Here is a 14,704-nt window from a genome sequence, read left to right as displayed (position 1 = left end):
TTTTTTTTCCATTCTTGAGTACCACAAATATAATTCACCTCCATTATATTAGGATGGTGGCGGTATTAATATTCGGTTGAACTGATCCTTAAAGAAAAAAAATTGTGAATGAGGTGTAGTAATGCTCTGTGGCTTGCCAGCAGGGCTGTTTTTTTCATAATGTAACAAGTCATCGGCCGAGCAGAATGAAAATTCAAAGTGTGATTTGTACATGAACACTCTTCCATCTGTGTGTGCATTTATAGCAGCCACGGCACCACTCATTGTAACACATATGCTACGCCTCAGATCTTCTCATGGCTGTAAATGGGCAAAAGTACGACCGCAAATTAGAGCCATTGTAGGTAAAAAATTAAATAAATAAATTACAGAGCCGGGGGAGGGGGGTAATATTCCCCCTCATAATATTTTGACTTTATAATCTCGCACATTTCTGAGTTTTTTCTCGCAAATTTATGAATTTATAATCTCAGAGAATATCCAAGTTTTTTCCTCGTGAATTTATTACTTTATAATCTCGCAAGTTTTTTCTCTCAAATTTCCGATTTTATAATCCTTCAAATTTCTGAGTTTTTTTAAGTAAATTTACAACTTTATAATGTGGTAAATTTCTGAGTTTTTTCTCCCAAATTTCCTATTTTATAATCTTTCAAATTTCCGAGTTTTTCTAGTAAATTTACGACTTTACTATCCAGCAAATTGCTGAGGTTTTTTCTTACAACTTTATGACTTAATAATATCAGAATATCCAAGTTTTTTTCTTGTAAATTTATGACTTTAATCTCAGAGTTGTTTCTCGGAATATTACCCCTCTCTCCCCGTCTCCGTAATTATTTATTATTTTACCTACAATGGCCCTAATACGCCGTCATACAGAAGATCACTGAAGACCTCCATAGAGATATTTTCAGGGGTCAGAGGTCAAGATCAGCTACAGACACAACAGCAGTAGAGCAGATTTTTCACCCTACAGTTCAATGTACTCAATATTATAAGTTGATTTTCCCTATGTTACTTACTAGATGCATATAAACATCCTATATGTGTCACAATGTTTAGATCCAGACCCTTGTATGTGTTTGTTCCAAAGGGTATCTATCTCAGTGTCCTTTTTATAGACGTGCCTCTCTCTGTTGTCTGCCTGCACCTTGTGCTAATAAACCGATATATAACACACACTTACCTGGTTTTTGGGTTTCTCTTTCTTCTTCTTACCAGCCTGAACTAAACCTCTTCTCTAATGTCTAACTGCTACTCTTTATCCCTTTCTATTCCTGTCCCTCGCAGCCTTTTATATTATGTGCAGTGTTATTTCCTTCTTCAGATATTCTTATATCTTAGCAGCTTTCTGAGAGAACAAGACTGTTACTCATCCTGGCTGTAACCTTTGGAGGCGGTGGTTTTTCACAATGTAAAGCTTAGAGATTAGTGTGTGCTGCAGGGAAATGATTTTCTATTGCTTCTGAGAGATGGGCTTCCTTGGTTACAAAACAGATTTATTTATTACTCATTCCTTTTTGGGAAAGGGAAAACGAGAGGAACCAGTTTTTCTTTTTGCCCTCTTGCTGGGGCTTAAAAATACACATAGAAAAAGGAATAAAGGGAATTTTTGCCTTCTCTAAAGATGTTTGCCAGCTATCAGTATTTCATAGCTTCTCTTCCAGAACTAAACGCTGACTGAAGTCTGGTTCCAAACATGAAAGGAGATGCACTTCAGGAGGCAGATAGAGATAGCACGGCAGAAGCTTGTCAGCTTACTACATTGCATCATCATCATCAGCTCAACTGAAAAATAAATCTTGCACATTTAGAAATCAGATTCAGCTTTATTAGCAAAGTATGTGTACCAGTGGCGGCTGGTGACTCAGAAAATTGTGACGAAAGGAAAACCAACCCGTGATGTTATTTTGCGCTAGTTGGATACTTATCTCTACTATTTTTATTTATTAAACATAGAACATAATTCACATTCAGTATAACAATAACAAAAGAGTCAGAATTGTATCACACTAAACAAAAATATAATATACGGTATTTATTGTTAAATTTATATTTATGAATAAAAAAAGAAAACATATCACATTTATTATAAGAAAATATTGTTTTGGTGTTTTTTTGAAGAAACCACCACATTTTCCCATAATAATATCTTTAAAGATATGATCAATGACAAATCTGCAAGGTCTTTATGCCTTTTTTAATTTCTGCATGTAGTGATTCACTTCCTTAACCTTATTCACTCCAGATGGACTATAGATAATTTACAAACTGATTCCAATATGCCATGATGACACATCAATGTCTCTTTGAAACAGGGCAGTTATGGCTCTGTTATTATTTTGAGAATGTAGCAAGAAACATTTTGTTCCTACTGGGGAGTCAGCTGGGTTGGGCTTATCTCTACTTTCTTATTAAGCAGTAAAAACAACGACTCACAAGATTTCAGTACGTTACAGTGGAAACACCCTCCCCCAGTACCTTACAGTGGGTACACCCTCCGCCAGTACCTTACAGTGGGAACATCCTCCATGCCATGCAGCGCCTTCAGCGGTCTGTTGCCGGGATCCAGTCCGGGGTGCGCGGAATAAGTTACAGAAGCCCCGCCGTAGTCCCGCCGTAGTCCCGCCGTCAGTCCAGCCCGAGGTTCGCACCAGCAGAGCGGAGCTCTCCATTCTCTTCCCGGCGGCGCCCTGCCGCTGCCCCCCAGTCCAACCGATAGCATTAATCGGTTAAAATTCTTAATGTTGGTTAAACGGGTCATTATTTACATCCTTATTTCAGCCCTATTAAAATGATCTTTAACACCTCCTTGGTGTTGTTGCGTCCTCTCCCAGCAGGGGAGCTCAGAGATGAGTAGTTGTATTGCTCATCCACTATAGTGTAACCTCCAGAGATCAACCTGACCTCTGTCAGCATGGGTGTGTTTGCGAGTCTATATGGGGCAGCCTGCCCTACTTAGACTCACAGAGTTGCGGTGGGGCTGATGGAGGGAGAAAAAGAGAGGGCCGTGAAAGTCCTCTGTGTTAGCAGATGTGCTTTAGAGCGGAGGGATCGTCCTGTACCTTTCAGAGTGTACACCACAATCACACACTTTCCATGCGGGAACATCCCAGCCCCCAGAGAGCCTCACCCTGAACAGCTGTTCCTCTACATTACCCTTAAAGAGAGTGAGTGAAGGAAGATTCAAAAGAGAGAGGAGGAGTGGTGTAGATCTACATAATGCATAGATTGACCCCCACACTGCAGTACATTATGTGCATCTCCCCATACACAGTGAAGACATATACAGTACATCATCTGAGGACCTTGAACTGTCAGGCCTGCAGCATGCGTTATACATTATTAATCTACTGTACTAAGGAGTGACATCATAGGCTCAATAGGAACAGCATGTCGTTGGTACACCACTTTGGTCCAGACTAAAATATTAGAATATTGAATGGATTTCCCATAGAAATAGAATAGGAGTAGAACAGAAATGGACCTGTTTTCCGTGGTCATTTGACTCGTACAAAAGAAAATGGTGATTGTTGTTAGTTGTTATGGTGACATGAAAGGGTGGAGCTAAGTAAAACCAAACACTGAATAAGACGTTTTCAGGTGACCAAAAAGCTTACAGTTAACATTGATGAACTGAAAATAACACTTTGAAAGGGTCAAAAGTTGAAATCGAAAACAACTCCCAGACCAGACAACGCTGTGGTAGCGACCTGTCAATCACAAGGTAGCCACGCCCTAAAGAATACCCTGCTTTATGATCTATTTGACTCTAAATGGGATCATAATTTACTAAATGAACATCATGCTGTATTGAAGAAGACTTGAAACTAGAGATTGAGACCATAAACTCATGTTTACAATGTTTACTGAGGTAATAAATCAAGTGAGAAGTAGGGTCATTATCTCAGCGGCTTCTATACAATCAGCCTCCTTTAGGCAACCAGAGGAGTCGCCCCCTTCTGGCTATTAGAAAGAATGCAAGTTTAAGGCACTTGTTGGAAAAACATCCAGTCTGTGTCAGCCTTTGAAAAGTCAAACATGGCCCTATAGCCTACTTTTCATTATATCACTGTATTTTTATTGGATTGAAAATCCATAACTCTAACTTTTAGCTGAGCACGCCACCATTTTTGTATAATTTGATAAACTCATGCTGTCATCCGGTTTCACTTGAAGAAGTGATTTGGTAGAAATGCTGGATAAATCTCCTTTAAATATTCACGATGCAACTTTAATCCCTGAGCTGGGGGGGGAATAACCCCTAATTCCTCCTTCACTGATGACAGAAAGCGTTTCATCTGTGTGAGCTCCTCACATGTGGAGGTGTGTGTGTTTCACTGTGAATGAGTATGTCTTTGTGTACCCACATGTGCTGCATGTGTGTAAATGCCTCCCTCTTTACTCTCATGTCAGACTACAGTGTGTGAGTATTAAAGGCCTCAGGCTTGCCTTTAAGCTTTAAATGTGAAATGCTCTAGATGGGAGACATCAACATGGGCAACTTGCGATTCTTACACTCTCCGCTGCACTTTGAAGTGTGCACTTGTTCACTTCATCCGTTGATGTGACAGGTACTGACTGTACAATCCCTGCTGGTGGAAGCTCAATACCCCCCCTGCTCAGCTCAGTGCTATGAATTGTGATCCGTGACAGTGAGGAGTGCTACAAAGCACGACAGCTGGAAATGCAAATATGAGCGAAACAAAAAATGCAGAGGGTAGTCAGAAAATCCCTCGCGGTAGCTCAACTCCTTAATCCTGCCAATAAAAACTAACAAACATTGATGTGAAGGAGGTCAAGAGAAAGTTGCGGTGGGACTAAAGTAGCCACAGAGGGATTGCCTCGGTGCTATTTATCTGTCTCCAGACAGACAAACAGACTTGTTTTCAGGCTAGGACAAGGAGGTGTGAAATATAATGACAATAATAGGCTTGGATTCAAAGAAAGGAATGGAGGGAGGAGAAGGGTTCACAGGCAGCTGTGTATATGTCATAGATACCTGCAGGTCCTATCAGCACACACATACACACACACTACATAGACGTTGTCACATCCAATGTACATTTTCTTCTCTACAGCCTGTCAATGCACATCACACTCTAACACTGAATTTGTACCATCACTGCATCGGCCTCTTGACTTGTCTCCCTCCACAGCCTCTGATTTAAACAGCACTTCAATTTAAAGGACACATCTGGAATTATGGTTGAAAAGCTACAAGCAGAAAAAAGTCATAAAAATCTTGTTTTTGGTCCACAGGGCAATATTGATATTGCTCGAGGCTATATCAATCCATCTCTCTATTCTCTATACCCCACAAGGGGCTAGAGCCTATCCCAGGATGCATTGGGCAAGAGATGCTGGATAATAGTTTAGTTTATCTTCCTAATAGATGCCAGTCATAGATATATTAAACTCACAAGTCAGTCTCTAGACGCTTCGCTCAACTAGAGACTGACGATAATCTCCCTGGTTTCGTCACTAAAACTGTGTGGAAACAGTTAAAGGGTTTAGGAACCCTGCATAGCAGAACCAATCCAAAGTCTTTAGAACAGCCCTTCATACTGGGGCGGTGACACGCAGAAGTCGTGTGCTTGTGAACACTGTCGTAGCAGAAACACATGCAAAGAACTGTCGTTGCTACAGCTGCTCTGCTAATGTACTAACAGACACACAACGGTTCACTCACTGTTGCTGCTGTTCAAAGTTTAAAAAGTAGAAATAATCTCGGAGCTCCAGTAAACGACTTCAGAATGTGACTCACGGTCGCAGATTTTCCTCCTCCAGAACCTCAAGCCGGGACGGGGTAACAAGTTGCGAAAACTTGCAAAAACTCTTGTGAGACCCGCTGCCCGACAACCTATCCTAACCAGAACCATTCAAGGTCAATGCCTAAACTCAACCATTAAAGGTCAATGCCTAAACTCTACCATTCGTGGTCAATGCCTAACCTCAACCATTTGAGATCAGTGCCTAACCTCAACCATTAGAGATCAGTGCCTAACCTCAACCATTCAAGGTCAATTCCTAACCTTAACCATTCGAGGTCAACAGGCCTACTGTAACTTCAACCATCTCGCGAGAGTTTCACAACTTGTGGGTTGCCTTCTAGACACGACCCTGTCCCGGCTCTCTGCCCCGGAGCCGCGTCCTAGACGACGTCGACCAATAACATTGCGTTATCCCAACGTGGCACCCTGTATGTCCTCATGCATGTAGATAAATGGTTGTGATTGGCCTGTCCCAATCCGGGACGTAAGGGGCGTAGGTTTGTTAGCGGCCGTTCTCACCGCTGATCTAGCAACATCTTTGCATTTAGAAATCCCCAGACATTCTGTAGGCAGAGATCTCAGCTTGTCTTGTATCGCCAGACTTTAGATATATAGACTCATGTTTCAGATTGCCTTTTTTGTAATAACACAAGAGTAACACAAGAATAAAGCATGAGTGCAGCCAAATGGAGTAAAAAAACAAGCACCCCTCTTGCACTACATATTGCACCCTGGACAGATTGATAGATGAATATTCTAGCCTCAAAGACTTTTATTCTTGTATTTTTAAGAATGATTGACTTAAAGTGAGATTATTAGTCTTGGGATAGTTACAACCCATGAGAGCTGACATGTTGTGGCTACCTAGCCTCATAATGACACTGAGTCACCATGTAGTTTTACTTCATTCATTCAGCCTGACATTGTGTGGAGGTGTTGTGTTTTGTTTTGCCATAACCAATCAGTAGCAAGTGACACCAATGTAATTTCCTGTCGACTCGAAGGCTGGGGTAGCATTTGCTCGGCTCATTTAAGAGGCGTTACTCTGTAAATCGACTGATAGATGTGTACAGCTTCATTAATCTCAAACATGCTTGTCATCACTTTTCTCTTGCTGATTTTCATGGATGTAGCAAGGTAGCCAGCTAGCTGCAGTACATAGGAAGATCACATACAAACACCAATCGGTTGACTCTTTCCCAGCCAGCTGAAGTAGCCACTAATAGGCACAACACGAGACCGAATCAGAGACGTGGGTGGATATTTTTTGGAACCAGGCTAATGGAGGATATATCTGCTTTGCATTTATCATTATGATAGCAGACAGGCTGAAAATAAATTTCAGCTCTCTCTGCCTTGTGCATTGTCTCAATCAGTGCCCATATACATCACTACAGCTTCCCTCGTGAGGTATGCCAAAAGAGAATGATGTGGGTTTTGGTGTTTCGTTGATGTGGGTTGTGTCGTCCGTGTGCGTCAAGACCACATGTGTTCCAGCAGCTGCAGCGGGATTTGTAGAAAGTTGTAAAAGTTAAATGCTGGCTGGGTTGTTGGCTGGATTAAGTAAAACCAGGCCAAGCTTTGATCTTCTATAATAACAGATCAGATCCACTGTAGCAAGTCTCTTTAGATCACTGAGCAATGCTCCAGGAATGCCAGAATACAAGGGGAAACCCTTCAGACTGTGGCTTTGCTAGTACCATATGGAGCTAGACGGCATCCCCAACCTCGGAGACACTGTTGGTTCTCTTCTAATCTATGCATCGTCTCGCTTCACTCTTCCTCTCGCCCTCTCATTTACTCTTATTCTTTACTCTTTGTTATTAAATACATTGTTTTTAGCATTTATAGAGCATAAGGTATTCTTAGAAGGAATGATACTCCATAATGCAAGAAAACAGTGGACCAGACTCGGGTCTAAAAAAAGAGAATAATATTCTAAAACCGCTGAAGTTTGTAGAAGACAGTTGCAGGTAACAGTGGACAGAAAGGGAACTACTGGCTGATTCAACTTGATTAAAAGTATATTATTAATAGGGATGACGATTTTGAAATCGATATTTTAATGCCAGAATCGATATATTTGCTACATTTGAGTCTATGCGGTGGAAGAAAGAAGTTACTGCTTTTATTGTTGTAGTCTGAGTAACGCAACGTCATATACGTTCCGTATCCTTCAACCAAAACAAACCGAAGGTGGCCGCAAGGAGAAAGTACAAAACGGCGGAGGGTCTGCGTGGATACAACCTGCACCCTCACATGTTAAATCCAAAGTGGTAATCACTACACATCCAGTAAAGTATGGAAACACTTTGGGTTTCACACATTGACAGGAAAAGCAGAGCTAGACATCACGGCTAAAGCTGCGTGCTGACTCTGTCATGGACAGGAAACGTTATCGTATCGCGGTAACATACGGTCGAGCCGGCCGTCACTCTCATCTCCGTGGTCAAATGGGCCGACGCTACAACTGTATACTGACATTTATGTTAAATGCATTCAAACGGCCCCAATGGAGCTGACCGTGGATGTATAAAGAGAACGGAGCTGACGGGAGAGCTAGAGACGGACTTGGAGAAGTTAGAGGGAGCATACATGTGTGACTACGTCCGGTTTTCAAAATAAGGTGTTAACAAAGGGAACTGTATATACAAAATACATATATGGAAATAAAATTGATTGGATTATATTCACGAGAATAATATTGCACATCCCTTATAAATTAAAAAGAAAATACCACTAATTTGTGAGGGAAATGTCTTTATTCTTTGATTTTTGGGTTGCTGGAAAAAATGTAGTAAATAATTCCTGACAATGACTGATATATTTGACTTCAGGACATCTCTGACTACATACATGCTGAAAATCAAACATTTGTACCTTATTAATTTAGATATTTACCAAAGTAAATGTGTATGATTTGAATTGCAATACTCAAAAATCGCAATACATATCGAAACGGCACCCAACTATCATGATAGTATTGAATCGGGAGATAGGTGTATCGTCCCAGCCCTGATGATTAAAGCTCTGTCGTGGCTGAATCAACAGGACACTCTGGATGTTTGTCCTCACCAGAGAGAAGCGCTCTGTCCACTCGGTGAACCGTCATTGTGCGCCTGTGGTCCTGCTGCAGCCCTGACGCAGCTAGTTCATAGTGTCTGTCCCAGCTCAAGGAGCTGAGGCTGAGGCAGGGGAGCAGGGAGAGCTGGGGGTCGGCTGGAGGTCAGCCTATCCTGCCGGCTCATCCCAGATTAGACCGTTTTGGTAAAGCAAACCATAGGGCGCCATGTGTTGAAAAATAGCAAGGTTTGGTTTTAGGCTTACATGGTAGTAAGCTGTCATGATGTTGATTTGGACATCTATGTTGATGGTGTGAGAGAAAAAAAACTCTTCTACTTGTTCCTTAAGCTTACTATACAGTATAATCATTTATAATGTTAATGTACAAGCAGCCTTGTATATACACCACAGGACTTATACCCTGGCTTCTTATAGATCCAAACTAGGCCATGGCCTTATTCCCAGAGTGCGCCCACTTGATGAAAGAGCCAATATATATTCTCAGGCTCAAGTAGAAGTCTACACTCTGGGCACAACTGCTCAGACTTCTTAAAACAGCCATGTTTAATGAGGTTTAGTCCACCCTGAAGGTTACTCTGGTTTGCCACTGAATTACCAATGTGTCTCGTTTTTTTTGCTCCTGGGCCTGTAGAGGCCCTGACCCCAGTCAGTGTGGTTGATCTACCCCATCTAAGAGAGAGGAGAGTGGGGCAGAGGAGCACGCCGAGGCCGGGTCGGCTGGAGGACAGAGACTAGCCCCGCAGGCTATCAGCTATACGAGAGAACAGAAGAATGGAGTAAGCCAGGCGGCACTAGGCTAGGCTGTAGCTGAGTCAGAGCCTGCTAATGAAAATCATACAACTATAGTCCAGTTTGAGATGAGCCAGCTTGTTTTAGATTAACTGGTGTGATTCTACCTTGCGTTGAATACCTGAACTATATGGCTCATGTGGTGAATTGTATCAAGACATGGGTTAACAGGGAGGAAGCGTTGGGTTTTTTATGACATGGCATCCCAGCAGGACAAGCCTGAACATCACTTTTGCTGGACCATGTTGAGTCAAGAGATGGAAAACATGATTCAGAGAGACAGAGAGCGGGAGATGGACAGGCAGTTTGGTGCTATACCGGACCGTTGTGATGAAAAGGGAACTGAGCCAAAAGGCAAAGCTTCTACGTTTCAACCCTCATCTATGGTCATGAGCTTTGGGTAGTGACCGAAAGAGATCCGGTATCGGTATTGTGCATCTAACCCTAAGCAGAGGTCTAATCAGCCAGAATGAAAAACACCTGTGTGTGTACAGTACATGGCTTTTATGATTCCCTTGGAGTAGATTAGATAGATTGTATTTAATAGAAAGTGAGCACAGTGGGTATGAAGGTAAAACTTGTTGACCTCTCTATGATGTTCAAAATCTGATAACAAGGTGATGATTTTATTCCCAAAACCGGTCTTTTTTTTTGTATCTTGGTGTCATCGGCTGGTGAAAATGTCAGTGGAGTAGAGCGTATACTATAGCCTGAGTCATAATGCAGATGGTGGGAATGTCATCATAACAAAGTTTGAATGGCACCACCTCCTCTGCTGATCCTGAATCAGCCGCCTGTCCTCAGAACAACCCTCGCAGCGCTCCAGTGCCATTTCCACAACTTGTCCAGGCATGAGTAAGATTAGGCCAGACTCTGTGTGTGTGTGTGTGTGTATGTGTCTGTTTGGTGTGTGTGTGTTTGTGTGTGTGTGTGTGTGTGTGTGTGTGTTCATTTTGGCTATATTCATCCAGTTTATTCTGTCAGGTCAGCCAAGTGTCCACCAAGCATGGGGTCTGACTTTCTGTCTGTCTGTCTGCAGTCATGTTGTGTCGTCTTTTCTCTGAACATGAGTGTGTGTTACTGTGTGTTTGCATGCTGGTGTATGCGGGTGTGTGTTTGTCCACATTAGTGCAGCTACAGCAGTGTGTGTGTGTGTGTGTGTGTCTGTGTGTGTCTGTGTGTGTGTCCTCAAATGCCTGTGTGACGATAAAGTTCATCCGTCAAACTGATAGTTGCTCCAGTCTGTCTCGCCATGCTTCGTCCTCATACTGAGGTCAGCGCCCCCCCCCCCCAGCAGCAGCAGCAGTTCCTCTTACATAATTTGGAAATAGTGTTCACACACTAAACACAGGATCAGATATTTAACTCTTAGTCACTCTTTTGTAGCACTTGAGGCCAAAGTAAACTCCTTATTTCCTGCTTAGACAATTGGGGTTATATCACATCAACAAGTTTGACCCTCAAAGATCTTTTGTGAAAGAGGCTTCAAAATGTGACACGAGCAACAGTTTAGTTAAAGTATTGTATAAACACCCATGTGCATACTGAAGTAATATATACAACAGAAAAAAACAGAAAAAAAACAATTTTTTTATCTGTTCAAAATGTACCTTAAAGGGAGATTTGTCAAGTATTTAATACTCTTATCAACATGGGAGTGGACAAATATACTTGCTTTATGCAAATGTATGTATATATTTATTATTGGAAATCAATTAACAACACAAAACAATGACAAATATTGTCCAGAAACCCTCACAGGTACTGCATTTAGCATAAAAAATATGCTCAAATCATAACATGGCAAACTGCAGCCCAACAGGCAACAACAGCTGTCAGTGTGTCAGTGTGCTGACTTGACTATGACTTGCCCCAAACTGCATGTGATTATCATAAAGTGGGCATTTCTGTAAACGGGAGACTCGTGGGTACCCATAGAACCCATTTTCATTCACATATCTTGAGGTCAGAGGTCAAGGCACCCCTTTGAATACGGCCATGCCAGTTTTTCCTCGCCAAACTTTTTGGTACCAATGGATTCCTTATATTTCCTAGTTCCATATGATACCAGTATCTTCACTCTAGCTTTCAAAATGAGCCCGCTACAACCTAGTTGCGTTGATGTGTTAAAGACATTAGTGGCGTTAAAACAAATTTGTGTTCACGCGTTATTATCGCAGTGCAGCTTTAAATCGCACATCTATTCAATAGTTGTGCGGATCACTTCTAAACCTAATGTAGTACAAGCTGTAGACTTGATGGCACTCTGTTTTTTTCATGGAAAAGCGTGGTTGAACTGCAGTTAAACTGCCAAACTTTCTACCAAAGTTCAGTGTTGCCACAGAAGCCCAGTAGTGCTGATCTTTTCTGGTCTGTAAGGAGACGGTGATGACACTGTAATGAGCCTCCTGTCGGGCTCTGACTCGCCTACTGTACTAGGAACAGTTCATGGGACGTGTTCCCAAAAGAACCTCACACATACAGTACGTACACACACACACACACATTTGGTGCCTCACCAGTCTTTCAAGCTGAGCACTTCACCACTGCTACATCACACACAGTGCAGTGTGTGTAGAGAATAACTCAGCATGAAATTTCCCCTTGTGGACTGAACTGCATCCCCTAAAATGTGTCTGAGCTAGAAGAAAGGCTTTAGGTACAGTAGCATTTACTCAGCCAAAAAAAAGCCTGAGCCCCAAATGTCACAAATACCATTGTTTCACCACAGACAAATATAAAATTGAGCAGTTATGTGAACATTTTCACCCACTGGGTATTTTTATGTCTGGTCTGATGCAGATGGTGATGACAAGCTCCAGGAAGAAAAAGACTACTGATTGATCAAAACTTCCTTCACTCAAAGTTTTATGGTTATGAAACAGTCTGGATTTAATACTGATGCCTCTATATGACCTACAGCACAGGCAGGCGCTAAAACATAGCGTTTCAGACAGGGGGTGAAGACAGGTATATTCAGACAGACAGGATGAGAAAAATAATGCGTTCAGTGGTATTTTAAAGGCAACCGGTGATTTTTGCTGTCCGGGCCCCTCAGCTGTGGAACTCCCTGCCCGAGGATCTTAGGCAAGCAAACTCAGTATCTTCCTTTAAATCTCTTCTTAAGACTCACTTTTATATTATGGCTTTTTCTTAACTATTTTATATGATTTTATTTTGTTTAGATTTTTTAGAAGTTCTGGGTGTTAATTACTTTTATCATGCTTTTATTGTAAAGCACTTTGTAACCTTGTTTTGAAAGGTCCTATATAAATAAGATTATTATTATTATTATTATTTTGGATTTTCTATGATATTTCATATTTATTTGAGTCACTTTCTGACTAAGTTGATTAGCCACACTGCTTGCCAAATTTCTTTTGATAAATAACTTAATTTTGTGCTCAAAGTGGAAAAAAGAAGGTTGTTGGTAAAATGGGAATATGACGTAAGACTATAGTAGAAGCTGCAGGTCAAAGGTCATCCTCCAAGCTGCAGGTGCACTCATGCTCGTTTGAGACTGAGCAGTTAATCTGTCAGTCAGTTTGTCTTTCTAGTTAGTTCACTAGTTAGCTTTAGTTAGCTAGCCCAACTTGTAACTGAGGGTTTTCATTTATTCATTTTATTTTCACAACGGCATTTGTGTGTGTGGTGAACAGGTGAAATCAACACATTGAATTATACAAACTCCCACCAGCAAATTTAACACAACACACTGACTGCCTCTCTCACTCGCTCTCTTCTTTACCGTCTCCTCCTGCTGGAGATAAATTAACGGAAAGCAGTCGATACCGGAGGTTAGCGGTTCTCTGACAGGTCCGAACGACGGGGATCACAACGTTTAGTTCCAGGGAAAACAAAAGAAAAGTCCTGTTAGAGAAATAAACGCATCTCAGCATGCAGCCCAGTGCAGTGTCGGTGCTAGGCGCTGAGGCGAGAATGGCCGATGGTGACAGACGGTGCACCTCCAAAACGTCCGGAAACTGCATTTCAAACAGCGGACCTTGGCAACGTGTCTATCCGTCCTCCGGTGCTCTGTGTCCTGCGTGCGGTGGTGCGGTTCCTCTGTGCAACAGCAGCTAGACGGCCGCCTCGCCAGGAGGAGACAGTGAAGAAAGGAGAGAGTCGGCGTGTTGCGCTAATTCTTGTCTCATTTGTGGTCTGATACACAGTAAATTCATCTAAACTGGGTTGAAAAACGATGCAGTCTGGTTGCCATGGTAATGAATAACGTCTGACTATTAACCACACCCCCATTCTCTGTTTGAGAAAGAACGTTAACCAAAAAACAGGAAGTAAAACTGGATGGAGGGGGGCATTAAAGCATGTAAACATGTTCCAGTAGAAACCCAAAATACAAGTATGAACTTAGAAATGAGCATGATACTGTATGTCCCCTTTAAAAGCTGTATTAGTGTCTGGCTGCCTGTCTGTCTTGCTCTGGTGAGTTATAATTACTGATAGGAATGATGAAAAATGAGGATGAATGATAAGAACTACTTAAGTTAACCTTTTAAGTACCGCTATAGTAGACATCTACTTTGACTTCTGCTAATATGGATGGTAACTTTGCCCAAGAGATGCTTTCTTTGAGTGCTGGGTTATGTGTGTAACCTCCTTCCCTCAATAGAAAAACACCCTCTGGCTACAGCTTTTGATAAGATTGTGATCTAACCGAGTCAACCAGATTGGCTCACGAGGGGGAGAGATACTCGAGGTTTTCATCCCAATGCCCCTGACTGCCCTTTAAAAGCTGCTCAGTCTGATTTCAGCACCTTGGACAGCACCACAGCACAGTGGGGGAAACATCCACCAACATGCATTAAGGTCGGCCACCTTAGCCTCGTGTGCAGACTACTGTGACCTTTGTGCGTCTCCTGTCATTTCCCCAATTTTTTTGTTTGCTTTTGAATCAATCAGTGACCATGCCGACGGAGTGTTTCCTGCGTCCTGTCGAGACAGACAGCGCAGACCCCGCCATGGCCCCTGTGTGTGTCTGATACATGGAAGCGTTTGTGACTTTGGGTGGCGTCCTGTCTGTTCGCCTCACTGTCACCGAG

General features: G+C 42.1%; 1 protein-coding gene across 12 annotated transcripts in view; it reads left to right on the top strand.

Annotated features, from left to right (window-relative positions):
- Nucleotides 1–14,704, top strand: part of LOC141759304 (uncharacterized) — a 126,245-nt gene that overhangs the window by 46,288 nt on the left and 65,253 nt on the right. The gene's annotated exons all lie outside the window — the stretch shown is intronic.

Source organism: Sebastes fasciatus, chromosome 21 (assembly GCF_043250625.1).
Source record: "Sebastes fasciatus isolate fSebFas1 chromosome 21, fSebFas1.pri, whole genome shotgun sequence".
Classification (NCBI taxonomy): Eukaryota; Metazoa; Chordata; class Actinopteri; order Perciformes; family Sebastidae; genus Sebastes; species Sebastes fasciatus.
Note: the sequence above shows the minus strand (reverse complement) of the source record. Positions and strands in the feature narration are given on the sequence as shown.